This window comes from Rhodnius prolixus, unplaced genomic scaffold (assembly GCF_049639745.1).
Source record: "Rhodnius prolixus isolate KJV_2025 unplaced genomic scaffold, Rpr scaffold_2, whole genome shotgun sequence".
Classification (NCBI taxonomy): Eukaryota; Metazoa; Arthropoda; class Insecta; order Hemiptera; family Reduviidae; genus Rhodnius; species Rhodnius prolixus.
Window position 1 is genome coordinate 55,902,512 of NW_027411592.1, and position 21,431 is coordinate 55,923,942.

General features: G+C 35.1%; 1 protein-coding gene, 1 long non-coding RNA gene and 1 pseudogene across 3 annotated transcripts in view; 2 read left to right on the forward strand and 1 right to left on the reverse strand.

Annotated features, from left to right (window-relative positions):
• LOC141450037 (uncharacterized) overlaps window positions 1-21,431 on the forward strand; it is a 300,684-nt gene that overhangs the window by 203,896 nt on the left and 75,357 nt on the right. The gene's annotated exons all lie outside the window — the stretch shown is intronic.
• Window positions 1-21,431, reverse strand: part of LOC141450035 (uncharacterized) — a 233,999-nt gene that overhangs the window by 104,404 nt on the left and 108,164 nt on the right. The gene's annotated exons all lie outside the window — the stretch shown is intronic.
• LOC141450581 (5S ribosomal RNA) lies at window positions 6,725-6,845 on the forward strand (annotated as a pseudogene).

Sequence of the window (21,431 nt, forward strand, 5' to 3'; positions counted from 1 at the left end):
AGTATCCATATACGAATAAAATATAAACGAACAATAATCTAGTTTAGGAGATCATTGCAGGTTAAACTACTTGGTTCAAAAGAGGCCCAAAATTTAAGTATCAATATTTTGCTCTATATTCATCAGATCATAATGAAACCTTTAACAGTGTGATAAAACAATTTTAGTTCCTATCAAAGTGTAAAAGATTAATTTTTAACGATATTAAAACTGTCCAGATAGGGCAGTTGTATAAGGGTTGATCGTCAAAAACTGCACGAAAAAGCTGTAACGTTGAAAAACACCCAACTTTGACAATTTTTTTCTCTTTTTCTATAAAAGATAAAATTCCTAAATTTTCTTTAAAATATAGGGCAAATCCTCCTTTATAACTGTAATTTTTTTTGCAACAACCCAGATCTAATAGGTTAGTTTATGAGATAATGGCAGCTAAAAAGGTTTCATAATTCAAAACACCCGAAATTAAGTTGTTAATATATCGCTTCACATGAAAGCTTAAACATTTATATATTTATATATGTCTATAAATATGAGTAAAATATATTTACACTAACGATGTATTAATTTAGGAAATACATACTTGCAAGTTAAACTTACCTAATTATATAGATCAAAACATGCACTAAAACTTTAACGAAGATGGCGTTATGAAAGCAGCTGATGCTAAGGTTACTTTAAGATTGAATAACCCCCCCTTAATTGGAAAGCAAATCAAAAGGTGGGGGAAGTTTAGATGATGCATTCTCGTCAGAACTTAGAAAGAAAGTGGATCAAAACGCCCTATAATAATCCAAGGAATAGAGAACTTCCTGAATTATGGATTGTGACTAAAATTGGAGTACCAGAAACAGCTGAGCGGAAACGGAGCGGGAACATATAGGGCTTCCTGTAAAAATGTTTACGCTAACAGAGGATCCGCATATCGTGCATTTTCCATCGGGGAAATTGATGGACAAAGTTAGTAAGTAATTTTCTTGATCTAAAAATGTAAATATTAAAATATTTCCTCCTCTTGTGGATTGCGTAAAAAGCGATTTAAAGTTTCTCTTTAAGAAGAGCAGAAGTTAAGAAGTTTTTCTTTTTTTTTTCTTTTTTTTGAAAGCTGTAATTAATAATAAGAGACGTAATATCTTAGTTTGATGAGCATTGCGGAAGACCGTAAAAGAGTTAAAAGGCGTGGTGAAGCGGATAGTATTGTAAACAGAACTAACAGTTCACTTAACAGGCTAGCCACCCGCACTTCTTCTAGCACTTAATGGACCAGCTTTATATAGTACATTCTACTTAAATCAAGTAATTCCTTCCAAAATAACCTCTTTCTTGGGGGGGAAACAGTTTTCTTTGGGCGGAATGATGGTTTCTAGATCTTCTGTTGTTAATTACCTACTTCCTCCTTTTAATAACTTATAAATTGATTCATTTTATGGTCAATTTGGGTATTATGTCTCCTGGAAATTTATACGAAAATCAATTATAACAGCGAAAAAAGTCGTCAAAATTAATTATTCAGATCTATGTGAAGTATTTAGAAAGTTGACAGAAATTTTGTGAGAGCTATAGGATAAAGTCGGGTGAGATGGCCAATCAGGAGTGATGGCCAACAGCCGAAATTTAACCGAAATGTCGTCCGACGGCGCTGCGTGAACTCTCCAGTGATGAACCTTCATGTCTGACTACAGTGAGTTCATTTTGTTCTGCGTCAAAGCGTTATTAATTAACTCAGAGAATAAAAACATTATCGTCTCAACAAAAAATTTTATGATAGTTGCATATTGCGTGCTGCAGCGAATGTATGTATCAAAATTTAGTGTTGTTTTCTACATATTAGGTAAATACAATATACAGTGGACTCTCGATAATTCGAAACTCGATAATTCGAATTTTTCGATCATTCGAACTCTACAGCTGTTAACTTCGGTAAATCGAAAAAATGCAGTGTATTTAGATACGCTCGATTATTCGAACTTCTTTTCTTAACAACAGGGGGAGAGAAGGCTCTATAATTCGAACGAGGCCACCTTCCCCTCTTTATAATTCGAATTTTCCCTAGTAATGTTTACTTCTCATTTTCCGCTTATTGTTCATTTCCTGCGTAATGTTTCCCTCCTTCCAGCCCAGTTTAACTTTCCAATTCTCTTTCTTAGTTTGTCACGATGGGAAGTACGTCTCCCTTACTGTGTCCCACAAAAAGAAAAATTATCGCGGCCGTGAAAAGTGGTTCGAAAAAAAGAAGATATCGCCAAAACTTTCAATATTCCACCATCAACGCTTTCTACAACTCTAAGTCACTTGACAAATTCTAAGCCACATTGTAACAATAAACTGTTCATTTTTTTAATTAGGTACATATGTATATTATTATTTATTGAAATGTTAATACATATGTAATTTTTTGGTTCTTTTTTGTCGTTTTCATTAATTTTTACTTTTTTACTCGAGGCTGTATATGTCTAAAACTTAGGTAAGCTCATACGTATTTTCAATATACCTATGTACATACATATATACATAATAATAACTCTTAATAATTCGAATTTTTTTTTCCCTTCTTGATAATTCGAAGTCTCGATAATTCGAATTTTTCTTGTAGTCCCTTGGATTTCGATTTATCGAGAGTCGACTGTACATTAATGAATCCTATTCTCTAAAACTGTCAAAAAGTACGCGTTGAGTTATGTTTATCATGTTGGCCATCTCTCTCTCTAGCATTCGGGATAGATGGCCATCAAACAGTAGGGATAGATGGCCAATTATTTTCACTTTCTTTTTTTGTTATAGTTTGGCTCAGTTTCCAATTCACTGTAGAAAAATGCCAACTCAGCATAAAAGACAGAACACTAACCGCGGAAATTATACTGAAGAAAATTTGAGATCGTATTAACCCCACACCCAAAACTTTTGTCTCTGCGAGAAATCGAGCCAAGTCTGTTGCCACTTTATTAACTTCACCCGAGCAGATTGCTGTAGTGAAAAATAGAGTAGCAAAGAAATCCAAACCAACAAGAAATACCATCACCAAAGAGACAATTCTATATTTCGGAGTAAAGCTCTACTGCAAATAAATAAATAAAAAAAAAATAAAAATTCTTTCCGTTTTATCCGATTGAATTTTGATCACTAATTTCCGGTCGAGTAGATTTTTTTCGTAATTTTGCGTAATTTTTTCCAGACTCAAAAAAAGATTTAAAGATTTGTACATCCGGTGAAATCTGGTAAAAAAAAATGTTTGGCAAATCCATAAATGTAGCCATAAAATGGATTTAATTCAAAGAATTACGACTAGTACGTAACTTAACTGCTGTTTAAAGGAATGGCTAATGTAAAGAATAGTTACCCGGAGGTGTGGCCTGATTATTTTTAGGGCATGCGCAGTACAGCACACCGTTGAGTTTTTAAACTACTTCCCGCCAATGTACTGTATATAATTTGTTTGAATTTCTTACCTCTTATGTTTCGCGCGCATGCGCAGTACACTTACTGCATAGCAACTGCTTCCTTTTTAATGTATTATCAGTTCCCGCGAGTGCTCTGTTTGTGATTTGAGGTGCCTTTTTTTTTTGTAACTTTATGAGCATGAGCGTTTTAAATTTGCAGTTTTTTTTTTTAAAAATTAAAGCATGAATGTAGTGTGAGTGAGGATGGAGTAATGAATGTTTTAAAATTTTGTATGGATGTTGGTTTGGATGTTCTGGAGGGAGTCCGCCAAGTATACCCTCCTCAGGAAAAGGACTCCACAGAATAAGGTAAGTTTCTTTTGTGTTGTTCTTTGTAATTATTGTAATGAATCTTGTGACTCAAATTAAAAAATTGTGGGTGATTAGGTAGGTTAGGAGGGGGGTGTAGGGGGCGAAGCCCCCCATTAAGAAATAAATAAATCAGGGGGTGTGGGGGCAAAGCCCCCACATAAAGGGGGGTTTAAATAAAATTATCAATCTTAAATAAATAAATCGAAGTGATTCTGATTCGCTGTTACCATATAACCCGCCAGATTTAAATGTAAATATAAAATAAAGAAATAGTTTTATATTTATATTTGAATATGGCGGGTTATATAGTAACAGCGAATCAGAATCACTTCGAATTAGGCCACACCTCCGGGTAACTATTCTTTACATTTACCAAAGGAATTTATGAAGCAGTTGGGAAAAAAGATAAGTATTCAATTAAACTAATGCATTCATTTGATTAGATTTGATTTGAAAAAATTTGAATAAAAGATAAATAAGTACAGTTTTAATTGTAAAGCGGTTTAGTCTTTGAAGTAAACTTGACTTCTTACGAGTAAATATATTCTGTGCAGAACCTGTTGCTCTCTCTAAATACAGCTGGGTTCACAATACTACATACGGATACATGTTGTACGTACGTTTTAGTAGTACTAACAAAGCCACCTAGCGCGCCACTGTAAATTAATAATTCACCATGGAAACACAAGGCGATGATGTAACTTTTTGATGTGTATTGGTAAATAGGTAACTACTTGAAATAATATCAGATACTTGGGATTTAAATTAAAACATTTCTTGAACCAAACAAATCTTATTACGAGTATCTCCTAGCATTCAACCGCTCAATAAATCATCTACGTACCATTAACGGAGTAATATAGTAAAATAGCTGCTCTAATCAAATCATCAAATAGAGTAGAAGATCTCAATTGCTTCTTCTCTAGAACTGAAACAGTATTGCTTGGGTGCCTTTTCGCCAGTATTCCTTTCGGTAGTGTACCCAAGAATGTGATAGAATGGAAGCCCTAGAAGCGATCCGGAAGATCTGAGACACATGATACGAAAACTATATTGCAAAAGGAAGTTTAAATCGAAGAATCTATGGCAGTACAGTTCATGAAAATGGCTTCCAAAGAAGAAGAACGAATCATCAGTAGCTGGACGAAGGATATGTGAAAAAAGCTAAGAAGGGACAGAGGGTTTAAATAAAGATACAGCCTCTAACTTGGAAATATGAAATTAGCAGTCCAAAACCCGAGAAAGATGACTTAAGAGTCTCGAAGATGATTCCTAGAAATCATCAAAATGTAGCTGATGATGAAAATGATAGAAGTACGTATCACGAAGCTTTTAGCCGAAAATCGTACACCGGAAGTGAGCCGCAATTATCAGATCTGTAAATCCATTAAAATTCCTTGGACTATTTATCCGTATAAATGGATGTTACATTTTTTGAAATACGTATTTTACCAGAAATTTTTTGCTTTTATATGGGTTTCGAGCTCTTATCAATCAATAAAAGTTGAGATTCTATGATGTTCTTAGTTTCAAGAATGGTCAGCGTTCTACATTCTGAGTTTGAATCCAGCGTTCGGCTCTTAGAACGGGAGAAATCTCTTCTTATTTTACGAACTCCAGATTTTTCCCATCAGTAGTTTTTGCGGAATATCTCTCCTGATCTCGAAAGTGCTAGATAATATCCTTTTACATAAAATCAATTGCAACCCTATCAACAAGGATGTCAACCTCCATTTTTCTTCTATTGTCAAGTCCAGCCTATCCACACAGCATGGTCGCAGTCGAGAAACATGGCCATCTATACTTGCCTTGACTAGCAGAGATCTTAAATTATCTGTTGGATCCTAAAATAATTTATCCCTTCGCATTACCGCCTTTGCCACGTACACGTCCTTGTGAGAGGTTCAGCAACCGCCCAATTAGCCCCACACATCCGTCTTTGGGAAGCAAGCATTTAGACAGGAATCTGGCTCAAAAAATCTGGTCTCCCTCTAACTATCTTCTTTGGTTTGGTGCAATATCATGACTTTAACCCTTAACAAAACATTTTCATTAAGTTCTGATCATTGAAGGAAAAGACTGTGGTGGGAGTGAACTCAAAATGGAGGAAAACTCAAAATCCCATAACTTTGAACCGATCGTAACGTCTCCGCTGTCAACAGTAAGCTGTTTCTTTTAAAGATTTTAATAATTTATGCAGCATAGCTTTATTTACAACCAAATATCGTGTTTCCTAATGCTGATCCACACTCCCTACAGAGTATTTCGGGGACAAGCATGATGACAGGTTAAAGTAATTGCAAAAAGCCATGGGGGAAACGTTCCATGACAACAGGAATGGACAGAAAATATGGCTACCACTTTTATAACAGAATTTTCCCGAAGCAACCTCTCCCCTCTCTCTCTTTCAAACAGCTATTTCCATTAGTCATGACCGATGTGAGTCAGTGACTATAATTAGGCTGGGTAGATGTGACGTCACATCTGGGTCGATCGAAGACCGCGTCATAACCCTTCTTCTTCCACAGTTTGTATTTCATCCAAACTTACCACCACTATTTGCTTCGATTCACTTTCCCACCTAACCCTTAGCTGTTCCAATCTCGCATACATTTGACCTTTAACGGAACAAACACACTTTGGACGGTACATTCAAGAAAGCTGTATTTATGTGTCATTCTAAAATCAGAACGTATATTAATTATTCGAGAAAATTACAATTATATATTTTTACTCTATTTTATTTGAAAATATTAGATGTCCGATGTGAAACATCTACTTGACCTTCACCTACTTCCGATTTAAATCCAAAAAAAAAGTGCTGGAAATTATTTCGTTCAAAAAACCCGAATCATTTGTTGGACCCATCCCTGGGGGACCGGTAGCATTGATTTTGAGGTTCCCTCCCCTAGGAAGCCGCCTTCACCATGGCTGTAGAAGTGTATGTCCTACCGTCCCATTCGCGGTAGATAATCTAACTTGTACAAGATACCATATTGAATACACCGGTTCTCGTCCGATCACCGGAAGTTAAGCAACAACGGGCGTGGCTAGTACCTGGATGGGTGACCTGCTGGGAACACTGCGTATAGTATAGGCACTATTTTCCGTCCATGTAACAAATAAAAGCCCGCCTGAAAAAATTAGAACATTACTGTGTTTTTAACCAGAGGCTGCCAGTTTTCACCCTACTCTAGCCGAAACTGACCAGAATAGACCTTCGCCTTTCGTTTGTTTGTTGATCTAGACCTACGAAGGGATTGGTTATCACGACTTTAGTCAGGACTGTTGAGCTTTGTAACCGAAAAATAGTCATAGATGGCAGGAGCTGCTGCATAATATAAATTTGACCTTTGAACTGCAAGAGACCGATGTGCTATTTACAGCTAACATTCCAAAAAAAAATATGAAAGAATCATTCTCTACCGTAAGTACGCTCGGCCTGGCGAGTGCCTGTGTTATCGTCTGTGAGTCTTATATTTTCCTTATTATTATTTTGTATTTAGTGTAATTTATATCAAGCTTTTCTTAAGTAAAGGTATTCTGTTGCTTGTTCAGTAAGCACCAGAGAGAATTTTATTTTTACTCCCAATCGTCCCGGGAGATTGTCTCCAGGATCCTCCCTCCTCTCACCAGTGAGCTATCCCGCCAGAGGCACCCTTAAGGGTATTTTTCTATTTGAGGCTGGCTAGGGATCTCGTATCTGATAGCTTCGGCTATATGGCGCCCGCAAGGATAACGCCTTCCTTAAAAGAGAGAGATCTCTCTCTCCCCTAGTCTCACAGCTTAACAGGTGAAAATCGAGTTGGGGCTTAACGAGACGCCCCCTTGGAGCCACCACTTGTGGGGGTAAGAGAAACTGAAACAAGGAGAGGGAATAAAAGTAGAGAAAAGCTTCCTAGATTTTTTCCGCAAACTTAGATGAAATCTTTAACTTCTATAATTTGCGTAAACTACTCGAATATTCCAGAAAATTGTAAAACAAAAAGTTTTCTTTAAAAAAAAAAGAAAAAAGAAAAAGATTTCTGCAATTTCAGATTGCGTCTAGTGTGAAACTAAATGCACCCACAATTATAGAATTAATTAGACGTAATTACAAGCCATTATTTTGACGGGTTTCATAATTAATTATCGCGCATTGATTGAGCGATATACATATTGATACGCTGAGAGCGTAGAGGCGTTAAGACGCCTTTCAATATTTGATTAACATAAGCAATTTCGAATTATCGCTATAACTCTACATTAAAGCTGATTATCTTCATTGGTATAGCTGAAGAGGTATTGAACTTTTGGATATGGTGAAATTAATTGAAACATTTAACCGTAGGTTTACGTCTTAACCGTAGGATACCAATTGTCATCAGAATTAGACGATTAGAAAATAATTACAATAAAATTAATTTCAGTTACTTATTTAATCTTGTTCATATTAAATAAATGATGAGTTAATACACTGCTTTAGAGGAAGCCCCCAGCTCCTCACAAAAAAAGTGCCCTAATTCGACTTTTCCCCAGCAGCCTTCTCCACGTAGTAGCCATCCACAGGATTCAATATATATCTCCCACTGTGAACCACAGTGATATGGAATTTTGTTCTCTTGTACACTTCGTTTTTCTCAATTATAAACTATAGTTATTTTGTGCACAGATCTATAAATGTAGAAGATATAAAGGGTTGAAAATTTTTTGGGTCATGAAATTCTGTAAAATTATGGCCGTTCTATATCTCCCACTGTGAACCACGTATTGATGTGGAATTTTGTTCACTTGTACACTTTGTTTTTTTCAATTATAAACTATAGTTATTTTGTGCACAGATCTAAAAAGGTAGAAGATATAAAGGGTTGAAAATTTTTTGGGTCATAAAATTCTGTAAAATTATGGCCGTTCTATATCTCCCACTGTGAACCAAGTATTGGTATTGGATTTTGTTCTCTTATACACTTTGTTTTTCTCAATTATAAACTATAGTTATTTTGTGCACAGATCTATAAATGTAGAAGATATAAAGGGTTGAAAATTTTTTGGGTCATGAAATTCTGTAAAATTATGGCCGTTTTATATCTCCCACTGTGAACCACGTATTGGTATGAAATTTTGTTCTCTTGGACACTTTGTTTTTCTCAATTATAAACTATAGTTCTTGCTAAATACCGAATTTCAAATTATTTAATGTTAGTGTCCTGCGAGAAAAATAAATACGTATAATTGTGTTCCGCGAGAAAAATACATACATATAATTGTGTTCCGCTTCTATGAAAAGGTTAAGAACCACTGCTTTAGACGAAGCAGGGACCAAAGTGTTGGTCTTAGAAGCTCGCTAGCCTTCCTCAGTCATGGCTCAGCGCCCAGAACTTCCTTTTCAGCCGAAAATGTCGGCTGTCACATAAGGCAAACACGTGAGAATCCTCCAAAGAAATAGCATTCTTAGATAGATAGATAAACTTTGATTTTAAACCATAGATAATTCACAAAGAAAACATTTTACAAAAGTAATAGCTGACATAACACATGGGCTGAAAAGTCCTGGGCCTAAGACATAGATGGCGCTAGTTGTATTGCATTCACCTCTTTTTCAGTTAGTACTATAACCTTCAAAAGGCAGCTGTTAAAATTTCATGATATTCTATACATTAGTTTGTGAGTTATTGTGCTAAGAGTTACGCTACTTTTGTTATTTTCAAAACAATGGATCAAAAACAATTTCGTGTTTTAATTTTTACACTGCTTCTTGATGGGGAGAAAAAATACCGTTCAAGCGAAGAAGCAATGGCTTGAAAAGTGTTATGGGGACTCTGCTCCGTCAGAAACCACAATAAAACGTTTGTTTTCTGACTTGAAACGTGGTCGTGGTGTTAGCCATTGGCTGTCTGGCAGGAGTGCTAAATTGCAAGTATGGAAAGTACATATATCTTTTACATTTAACTGAAAACTGTTCAATAAAAAATGTAATTAATAAAAAAACAATATGTAATTAATAAAAAAATTAATTGAACTTTTCCCTTTAAAAATTATATTTCTATTTTACGCCATCATTAATCTATCCACCAATTAGTGATTGAATTGGCTAACCAACAAAAAGGAACGATAGGCTAGAGCGTCTCTTATAAAGCCAGCCAACACCACCCAATTTGCACCATTCAAATACCTCAACATTTCATCTAGCGATAAGGACTGTGCACTAAAGAACCTAAAAATCTTATAATTTTAAGAATTCCACAAACGTCCCAAGAAGTGGAAAACATCCTCGGCTTCCCTAAGGTCACACATCGAGCAATTGTATTGTAATTTCTCCTAACTTATCCCAACTATAGTGAGAGCTTCAGCCCTCACTTTAATCAAACTACTGATTTGCGACCTCTCCAGTCCCAGATTCAAATAATCCACTTCCAGCGACAGGAAACAGCATTCTTTTGACATCCTTCTCTCTTTCGTGAAAATCATAATAATTTAAATATTTTCTATTTTCCAACATTTATGCGTTTCATTTTCCAAAAAAAAATAAAATCTTAAGAAAATTTTAAAGGCAGCATTTTCCTTCAAATTAAGCTTGAATTAAAATAAATGCAGTAATACATTAAATTGTGCAAAGAACAGAATATTGTTACGGGGGACTCAAAGGTTTTTTTTTTTTTTTTAGATAATCCCTTATGGCAGTGGAATAAGACTGTGGGGATAATCTGGATAAACTAAGGGATAATTTACCCTTTTCATAAGAAAAATAAAATCCCTTAAAGAAACCCAGAGAATGAAGTAGAAGGAGATGAAGAAAGAATCCTAATATCTCTTTCCTTATCTTTGCAAATACTATTAATATTCCAACAATACCTGGTAAATCCCTGGGACCTGGAGTACATACACTTGAAAGCCTTCTTAAATGGAAAAAAATACACTTTCATATTGGAAAAATAGAAAGAAAAAATAAATGAATTTTTTTTTTTTCTTCTTAACCAAATCCAATGGGTGAATTATATTTTCAATTTTCCATGGATCTAGAGCCCAAGTTCATCATCAGCTCGGAGCGGGCCCCCCCCCGTGGATGTATTCAAAACGGATCTAACTCTTCTTTACAGAAAATAGGAAGGGCGTGAGTGGTGTGGCAATGACTAAGTCCGGGTGGAAGGAGTTTCAAAAAGAAAAAAGGGGGAAAAGAAATTAAAGTTCTTCATTAATTAAAAAGTTCCAATTTTCCAACTTTGTCTTTATATTAGTTCGGAAAACCTCTGGGGGGTGGGGGGGGGGGTTGTGGTGGTAATTTTCCAAAGGATAACAAGGTAGGCGAGTTAAGAAAGAGTAAAACCAAGTGAGACAGAAGGTTGGTTAAAGCACCATCGGCTGTAGCATGACGACCAATGGAAGGGAAAATGAAGAAGAAAATAAGGAGAGGGGAGGAAAAATTATAAGAAAATTTAATTGGAAAAAGAAATGAGAGTGAAATTTCATAGTGAAAAATACTTTTCCTATAGTCTGGCGCCAATTTAACTTTATTTCATTCTTGTTTTTCAATGTTTTTTTTTAAATTATTATCAATATTTAATTGTTTCTAATTAAAATTAATATATACAAGAAAATCGATCAAAACAAGAACGACGTGTATTCACTGGAAGGAAACTGTTATAAAAGGAAATTGTCCGTGAAAATACAGGCCGCATGCGGCCCCCGCAGGTATTTTTTTTGTGGCCCACAATGTTCTGAAACGAAATGGAAAAAAAAAAAAAAATTGTTATGAAGAAAATAGCGCCTAGGGGAGATCGGGCCACTTCCGTACTCCTTTAACCTTTAACATACTGAAGACGGAGTATACATGTGGCCCAGTGCCTTTACCTGGAGGCCTGCGCTGCGGAAGAATGCTGACTCAGTTCCGGCGAAGTTTGGAAACGATATGTCTGCCACTCTAAGTGGCATTCCCAGAATGATGAGATTTTAAAAGACAAAAAGAGGTAGGAATTCCCCAAAATATATTCTCATGTTCTCAGTCTTTGAATCCAGAGATATAGCAAAACTAGTACGAGGAAATCGCTGGCCAAGTTTCGAGGTAAAAAAAAGAATAATTTTCGTTTTATAAATACAATTATACAGTGTTTTAATTATTCTATCCATTTTCCTGAATCCTCTCTTCAGAATATTAGAATAAACAAAATTTGTAAATGTGATGTGGCCCGCGTGAATCTTGTCTGTGTAGCACCGATTGGCCCGTGTTGTAATTGAGTTTGACACCCCTGTTCTAGGTAAAGCTGCAAGCAGGTACCGTACTGTTCCAATAAGTACATAATAGTACTCGAAACACCCAATTGTATAGAAGATCCATGCATCGCTGTACAATTTGAGGCAAGAGGGGACAAATGTAATATTCGTCTGGATACCAGGTCACTCACAAATAATGGGAAATGAAACTGCTGACATGGCAGCAAAGGCGGCAGCCAATATGAAGTCTATGGTCCAAAGACATCTGCCGGTTGATGTGATCAGGGAGATCAAAATAAAAGTCCTTCAGGGTTGGCAGGATGAGTGGACCTCAGTAACTGGCAACAAACTGAGGGAAATTAAAGTTACCGTCGCACCCTGGGCCACTAGCTACAGAGGCAATAAAAGGGAACAAGTGGTGTTAGCTTGATTGAGGATCGGCCACACTCGACTAACCCATGGATACTTAATGACTAGAGATGCTGCGCCGAACCTGTGCTCCCTGTAATGTCCCTCTAACAGTGAAGCATATAATGCTGGACTGTCCCGTGTTCAATAGGAAAAAAATAGCAAACCGCATACCAGGGAGAATAGAGGGCGCTCTCGGCAATGACCCGAGCACTACTGATAGAATCCTAAAGTACCTGCAAGATATTCAAATATACATATAATAAAATTTAGATGTGCCTGAAGTTACTAAATTGTAAATAATATTAAATAGTTAATAATTGTTATTTAACATAAGTGCTGTAAAGAAAATGGAAAGGCAGGCAAGCTTTTCATTATTGAATTCCTATTTGCCAGATTTTCTTTTAGCTGATAGGTAGGTGTGGATAGCTTGGATATACTTTTTTGTTTTCTTTACATATTTTTCCTCATGTTTTTCTTAAATTTAAGCGCATCAATATCCAATATTTGAGATTGATCAGCGCTCTCAAGTCTTCTCAGTGCACTGCCAGCCGCTGGAGAGACGTTTCTCTCTTAATGCTGTAATTATTTTAATACTTCGTACAGAAAATGTAATCTTATTGCAGTTTTTAAAAGATTTCTTATTAAACAGCTTCTAAAACGTTTTTGGACTAGGTCATCTTCGGACTACCAAAACAATAGGGTTAAGAGTTTGAAAGAGTCAGGGCCAAGAGTACACCAGCCTTTTAAGGCTGAACACTTAAAGTGAATTACAAATTATAGTTGTTAATAAGTATAAGCCCTTAATGTGCCTTTGTCCTTCAAAGCTAGGCTCTAAAACCAATGAATGAAATTGTATTTCTTCCCTTACAAAAAAAAAGTAACTTTTTTCATTCATTAAAACCCAATGTTAAAAGAGAAAATTCGTTTTAATAAATTATTAATTAAAAAATTTGGTAATCGAATCAATGCATCGATATTTTAAAAATGATTGATTCCTGTCGATAATAAATTTAAAAACAATTTCTTTTTTAATAAAACTAAACTGTAGTCTAAAACTGATATTGAAATATTAATATTCGTCCAGGGTATCATGATAGATATAGGTGGCATCATCAGAGGATAAGAACTTTTACATTCAAATAAAACAGAATAACAGGACAAATAATATCGCTACGAGCACGTAAGCATTCATTCGTAAATACACACATACAAAAGTTCTATCCACACCCAATACAACAACATACGTAAAATGGAACAATATTACAAAAATTTACCTTTGATGTCTACCCATCCGATCTAATATTTCTCGAAGTATATAGGTAGAACGATGTTCTTTTCGAATAATGTTTTAAAACAGATACAAGAGTCTTTTAACTTACTGTTATTCTTGTTTTAGATCCTTTTTATACATATATTGTATATTTCAAAGAAAAAAATCAACATATTCAATTTATGAGGAATATTATAACACGATCTATTATAATAATGTACAGCGTCAAGACATCAAAAGACCAGAAGGCACAGCTACATAAAATTCCGAGTCGAATGACACCTAATTCATGATAATCGGTTCACGTGTTTAAGCGCTACGTTGTTTACAATAAAGGTGACAAGAAGAAGAGGATGTAGCCTTACAGGAAAGACTACCCTTCCCCCCCCCAAGCGGTCCTTGAGAACTACCGTAAAACGAATTTGTTCAAGAAAAATGAATTAAGCAAAAGGTATAAATGGGTGCTGTATTAAAGAAAAGTGTAGAAACCATTTTTGAGTGAACCTCAAAAGAAGTAGGCAACCCATTGAGTACAGAGGAACTTCAAACTCTCCAGGAACACATTTAACCCTTCTTAAGGGATTGTACAATACGCAAAAAAAAAAAAAGGGAGCAACATTAGAGGGAATCTAGCCATTTCTTTATCATAACTTAAGCGGGCGATAGGAGCTTACTGTGGAAGCTTACGAGTATCCTCGCCATATAACTTGCACTCGAGGAAGAAAGCCTTTGAATGGACGTCGAAAAAAAAAAAGGAAATGACCTTGACCCGTCAATTATATTGATTACAACAAGAAATAGCCATTAAAACTACTAAGAACTATTAACTAAAGTAAAAGAACTTTTCAAAAAAAAATTTATTCCTTTCTGCGCAATGATGGTTTAGTAATTTCCACACGACAAGATCCGCTTCTTGATATTTTATCAACTTCGTAGTAAAACTAGATAAATTTTCTCCATCAACAGCAAGATCAAAGGGCACTATATAGTACTACAAAGACAGCCTGGCACCCTCGTCCTTCTAATGAATCTTATTTCCTTCTCCCTCCACACTTAGTTCTCCTCTTACTAATTATTTTCTAAAATATCCTCTCTCTCTTGAATTTCCCTCTTAGATAGGAAAACTTTTTTTTCACATTTCCCTCTATTTATTTTAATAAAATTAAAAAAAAAAAAAATCTATTTAAGTTTAAACATTATTCTTAATATCTGTTTTTTTAAACTAAATAATGCAAACTTTTTCAGGCGTATTTTAACATCCGACTGGCAAATTAGCAAATCGCGGACAGAGGCGAATAGCTAACATACTTTACTATTAAGTTTTAACCACAATTAAACCATTAAATGAAATCCAAGGCCTAGACACTGAGGAATCGAACCCACTAAACCAACAATACATCTAAGCATTGCGGGTCTAGTCTCTTAACCGCTCGGCTACCGTGGCGCCTATTTAAACAGTAGGTATACAAAGCTGAACACTCTAAGGGTTCGTTCACAACGGAGCTGTGATACATGCAACATGTCGAGTAGTGAAGAAGAGTTTTTATGTTTTCCAGCAACAAAATGGTATATTTTAAAGAAAAAACGTTTTAGAAAATATCATGTACATCCCATAAATAAAATACTAAGTACTTTGGGCGAATTTCACCATTTATATAAGGAACTTAGAAATTATCCGGATCGTTTTTTTTGAATATGTGAGGATGGGTCCACCCACATTCGACTATATTTTAGAAAAAATAAGGTCAAAATTAAGAAAACTTTGGAAAAATTGTCATGGAAATCCTATAACCATAGAAGAAAAACTAGTGATTACTCTTAGGTAAGTAATGGTTTTATTGAGAAAAAACAAATAAATACACATGAAAATAAATGTAAGCACGATTTAAAAAACAAAATATTGTTTAAAAGTAAATAATAAAAAATAATGAGTAATAAGACAGCACTAAATAATTTTTGAACGTCCATTTTGAAGCTCCGATACTGGAGTTCAGCTAGCAGAAAAATGAAAAATTCAATTCTATCATCTACGCTCGTTTATAGCAGCGCGTATGAGTCACTAGTCGCAGCTTCGTTGTGCACGCTCACATTCGAATGTATTATGTTTTTCTTTAAGCGCTGATGCATCATTCCTATCATCTCTGCTATCATCTATGCTCACAGCTCCGTTGTGAACGTACCCTAACTGTAATTGATTATAAACGAGCTGCAACGATGATTATTTTTAAACTTGGTATAATAATATGAACATACCCATTTGTAGATTTTGTCTTAGAAGACTCCCAAGATTTCAAAATGTTTAAGGCGGACATTATCTGCTGTTTTATACTCTGTAATATCTTTTTTTAGTTAAACCTGCTTAAGAAAACCATTTATTACTCTAATCCCCGACCAAACATATTTAGAACGAAATTGAACGTATCTATCATAGTTAAGTTCAAATAACTGTTTATGTTAAAAATACAAGCGTTTTATTTTCTCATTCAGTTCAAGAGAAAACCTCGCGAAAATCCAATTTCCACGATGCGCACCTTCCCCTAATGAATTGAAACAGAGAATCAATATTTCCAAATTGCAACAATTCAACAGACATCCAAATTGAAGTATTGTGCAATTATTAATAATAAAAATAAACCTGCTTTGTTAAAAACTCCAATGGTGAACAAAAAGCTTTCTCCAACAATTATATTGTTGCCGACATTTTGTATTTTTTTTTTCGCTACTCTGCTGTTGTCGTTAGTGTTTCAACTGTGCAATATGTCTGTTATATCTAGAGTTGAAACGTCATGTCCAATCAGAGACGATGGTGTCATCCACACACTAACTGGACTAACAATTTTGTATTATTATCATTTATTGTGCAATTTTATTTGCAAATGACAAGTTATTTTTGGTGTGCTTCGTTTTAGTTTTGTTATCTAATCCATAAAAGTGAATATAATATATATTCTAAATCTAATTAAAACTTTAATAAATATAAAATTCCTTCAGCGCCCTCTACTTCAATATATAAACCAATGGAAAATTTATAATAATGTTTGTATAAATATAAAAACTTTTACCATTACAATTTATTGAATGCAATAAATTTTACAAACTGGAAGAGCTTTTCTGTATATGTCGCATATATATTTATATAACAATTCGCTAAAAACGATTTATTACCAGTTCAAAACTTGTCCAGTAAACTTGTAATTTTATCTGCATTTAACCAGAATGTTTTAGCGAAAATAGGTCACTAGTTTTGGTTTTAACTATAACTGTGGTTGAATCCCTTAAAATGACAAAACTAAATAATACATCGAGGTGGAGTTTTTGGACCTTCTTTAAAACATTGTGGTAAGGAATTCTAGTACAGTGGAACCTCGCATAACGAGCACCTCGCTTAACGAGTAATTCGCATAACGAGTAAAACAAATTGATTCTTATAGCGAGCGATGTTTCGCATAACGATAGTTTTCTAATGACATTTCGCTGACTGCGCAGTTTTCGCTGACTCATCGAAAACTGCGCATTCTTCGATTAGTCATTCCTGTTTACGCATATGCGTTTCATATTCTCCACGTATCTAATGCACTGATACAGTCGAAACCGAACTTCACCGAATGAGTGGTGTATAGGGAAAGTCCATATAGTGACATTTGTGTTTAAATATTGTAACGAAGTTGACCTGGGCAGAGAAGAAAGGCTTAGATTGTTCTAGGGGTTGAACGATCAAAGTCAGTAACAGGCCGCCACTGCATAAACAAAAGGGCGGTATCTATCTGTGGCAGAGAAGAAAGGCCTAGATTGTTCTAGGGGTTAAGCGACCAAAGTCGGTAACAGGCCGCCACTGTGTGAACAAAAGGGCGGTATCTATCTGTGGCAGAGAAGAAAGGCCTAGATTGTTCTAGGGGTTGAACGATCAAAGTCGGTAACATAATGCTGTGTCACATTTTGAAGACATTTTGAAGCGACGGCAGAAACAAGGAACATTGGACAAATTTATAATTAAAAAGGATTAATTATGAATGTACATATTTATCTCAATTAATATATGTAATTTATATTATATTACATCATATGTACATATGTATATAATTTTTTCGAAATAAATGTTACAAAAAAAAATTTTATCAATATTTTTTTTGCATGGAACCAATTATCCCCTTTTATTTTAATTTAAATGAAAAAAATTGTTTCGCTTAACGAGTATTTCGCTTAACGAGTAAGGTTCTGGAACGAATTATGCTCGTTAAGCGAGGTTCGACTGTACTGCAAGATGAAGTAATTTGGCAGATTGCAGCTGCATGCAGAGATGAGATTCGAAAAATGGATATTAAAGTGGTATCAGAGATTTCCAGATTCGAGGCCAACTAGTTTGCCTGCTCTCAGAAAATTTCTTTTTTAAGATGGAAGACTTTTACAGATCAAAGACTGGTATGTCTTAAAATATCACCTTCACTCTTCGGCGCATTACACTTTCTCCAGTCATCTATTACCTAACACCTCTACCAGTAGTAAACGTTGCCCGCTACCTTGGGCTTTACTTATAACCGAAGACTTTCTTGGAATAACCCACACTAGACTTAAAAGAACAGAACTAAATAGACGCTATCGACTACTTAAAAGACTACTTAGACGATAGATCAAAACTCTCTCTGGACAACAAGAGACTAATTTATACTTCTATTTTGAAACCCATCTGGGCGTATGGAATAGAGCTGTGGGGTTCAACCAAACGATCCAATCTCCAAAGGATTGAATCTCTACAATCTAAAATACTTCGAACTATTGTACACGCTCCTTTTTATGTCTCCAACCTGGACTATACACACTGACCTTAACATTCCTTTTGTCACACAAGTTGCTAAAACAAGATACAGAAAACTCATATAAATCCTCTAGCTAAAAATCTTTCTTCTAGAAACTCTTCCTGATAATCCGACAAGACGCCTTAAAAGACAGTGGCCTCGTGATCTCCTCTCCAGTGAAGAGAGTGACTAACCATCCAATATTTGGGAATGTTACCACTGCGGTAACTTCTCCACTCGTTACTTATCATTTATTGCTCTATTGTATCATTGTTACTTATAGCGCTAACGCTATAAGCATAAATAAACGCAAAAAAAAAGGACGTATAATTTTCTTCTTCTTTCTTGAACATTACAGGGTCCTAGCATCCTCAAGTTTTTCAATTGAGGTTTCGAGAAGTACTATTAAGGCTTTAGAGGGTAGGAACCAACCCCCGATACAATGGAGGACTTTGGATTTAAAGGGTTCACACCCTTTTACCGAAGCTATCTCCAAGGGAAGGTAGCTCTTGGTTATATGTATGAGTCTTGGTGTGATTGTTTACGTGAATGTATTGTGTCCCTACTGTATAGTAAAAGTGCATTAGGAACCCGTGGGATTGCAACACCCAGGAAGTCGCATGCAACAGCGACCCCCTGCGAGAGAAAATATTTAATTTCAATAATTAAATTTTCCATTAAAATAACCTAAACAAATCGATTTCAGTGACTAGACAAACCATACTCATAACGAATAAACGCTTAATTGAAAAAAAAAAAACACAAAAGCTATAAGTTAATTTAATTTATCACTAGCCCGATAATATGCTAAAGTTCATCATCGGGATTAGTGAGAAAACGCTTTCAAGTTGAAGCGCTAAATGAATGACATAATAACCTTTTGCTAGAGCGAACGCACGTTCCAGATCTTCTGATGAAGAGATAGAGAGAGGCAAGTACTGAGAAGTAACTAAAGCGTTTTACTTGTCTGCATAACAGTATTATCAATAATTTACTCCAGGTAACTACGTAGCTATTACGTCAATACTTTGATGTATGGTAATCCAGAATCCGAAGGTAGATTAAACCCGACCAAAATATGTGTAATGAAAATTGCTCTTCATAATTTTCAAAAACACATCCGTTTGCAAGGAAGGGAATTAGGTTGACATCCACTCAACCTTAACATATCTCTCTCAACTTCTTCAATTCTTACTTTTAAGTTATTTGCATAACTTTTTTTTCTTTAATTTTTTTTATTTTAATCTTTACCAAAATCTATAGAAAGATAAATGTTCAAGATTTTAAACTGCACAGCGTCCCGATGGAATCTAAAGTCGGATAACCAAATAGCAAATACGTACATCTTATAATTGATATTTCAGGCTTAATTAAATGCAGAACCAGTAATATACTGAGTGCTAAGCAAGGCATTTAAAACCAACGATGAAAATGAGTTAGCCAGGAAATTATTTCTTGGACTTCAGGAAATAGCTATCCATATCCCTTATCCCGCCAATTTAATTTTCCGGCTTGAAAAAAATTTGGGCGCTAAGTTGCATTCGGAAATATAAAGTTTCAATTTTTCCCCATGATATTATTATTATTCTGGAGATAATTTTTCCAACCACAGATACAGAGACATACTCAAAAAAAAAAAAGAAAAGAAAATCAATACATTTAGTTCCGGTTAAAAATGAAAAGCTTTCAAGATTTCCGCTTAAGGGAGGAAAGAAAAATTAATTAACTAAAAGGTATTTTTTACATTATTTTATCTTTAGAAAAATTAATTAAAAAAAAAATTTACGTAATAAAATGGGATGTTTGGAAAATATAGATAAAACTGTATTCAATCAATTTCCGCTTGGCACTTTACCATCTATAGAAAATTAATTAACTTCAGGATTAAGTAACCTTTGGTAAGCAGGAGTTTATTGATGGTAATTGAGTACAGAATTCCAATTAATTAGATCTCTACAAACACCAACAGACTCCACATAAGTATGTGTGTAGATTTATTTAGAAAATATCTACATAATTAGGTGTTAAGAAATTGCTGTAGATTGGTTTCTTGGGTAGATGGAATATTTGTTCCAGTATATATAAAGCATTGGTCTCTTTTTTTCTTAGGAGGAATTTCCGGCCAGATCATTAATCAGACTTCCGATCTCTTCACTATACTGGGTCCAAATTTTGTCATCGCCATTAAAACGCTGCCTCCACTGTTTTGGAAGGAAAATGGTAATAACCGGATATGGTTCTTGATATATTGGGTCAGGTGTTTTGATCGCGTATTTTGATCTTTGTTGCAGAGAAAGCTCAAGCTTAAGGAGATTCTTGTCCTTCTGGATCCACTTTGGTTCCTCCAAATCTTGGTTAGTATTAAACCAGCAGTTATCATAGATCTCCCACCTTATTTATAGCAGACATTCCAACCCTTACTGAAACAATACTTCATACTCGTACAATTCAAATACTTAAATCCTCTTCGCTAACACAAAACTGGGTATAAAAGTACAATAAGTAGGACAGTACTTGGACAAAAGACTAACATATGAACCCTTATATAAGACTGAAAAGACTAGAACTAAGTCAACGCTACAAACTTCTCTCGGAACCATTTGACCAACTTATTTCATACCCGTGCAAATGCACTTTGCCGTACTATTCAAATCCACAAATCCTCCTCGCTAACGCAAAATTGGGTATAAAAGTACAATAAGTAGGACAATACTTGTGGACAAAAGACTAACATAGGAACCCTTTTATAAGACTGAAAAGACTAGACCAAAGTCCACGCTACAAACTTCTCTCGGAACCATTTGACCAACTTATTTCATACCCGTGCAAATGCACTTTGCCGTACCATTCAAATCCACAAATCCTCTTCGCTAACACAAAACTGGGTACAAATTACAATAAATAGGACAGTACTTGGACAAACGACTAACCTTTTATAAGACTGAAAAGACTAGACCTAAGTCAACGCTACAAACTTCTCTCGAAACCATTTGATAGACGCATGAAACTCTTTTTTTGAAACAA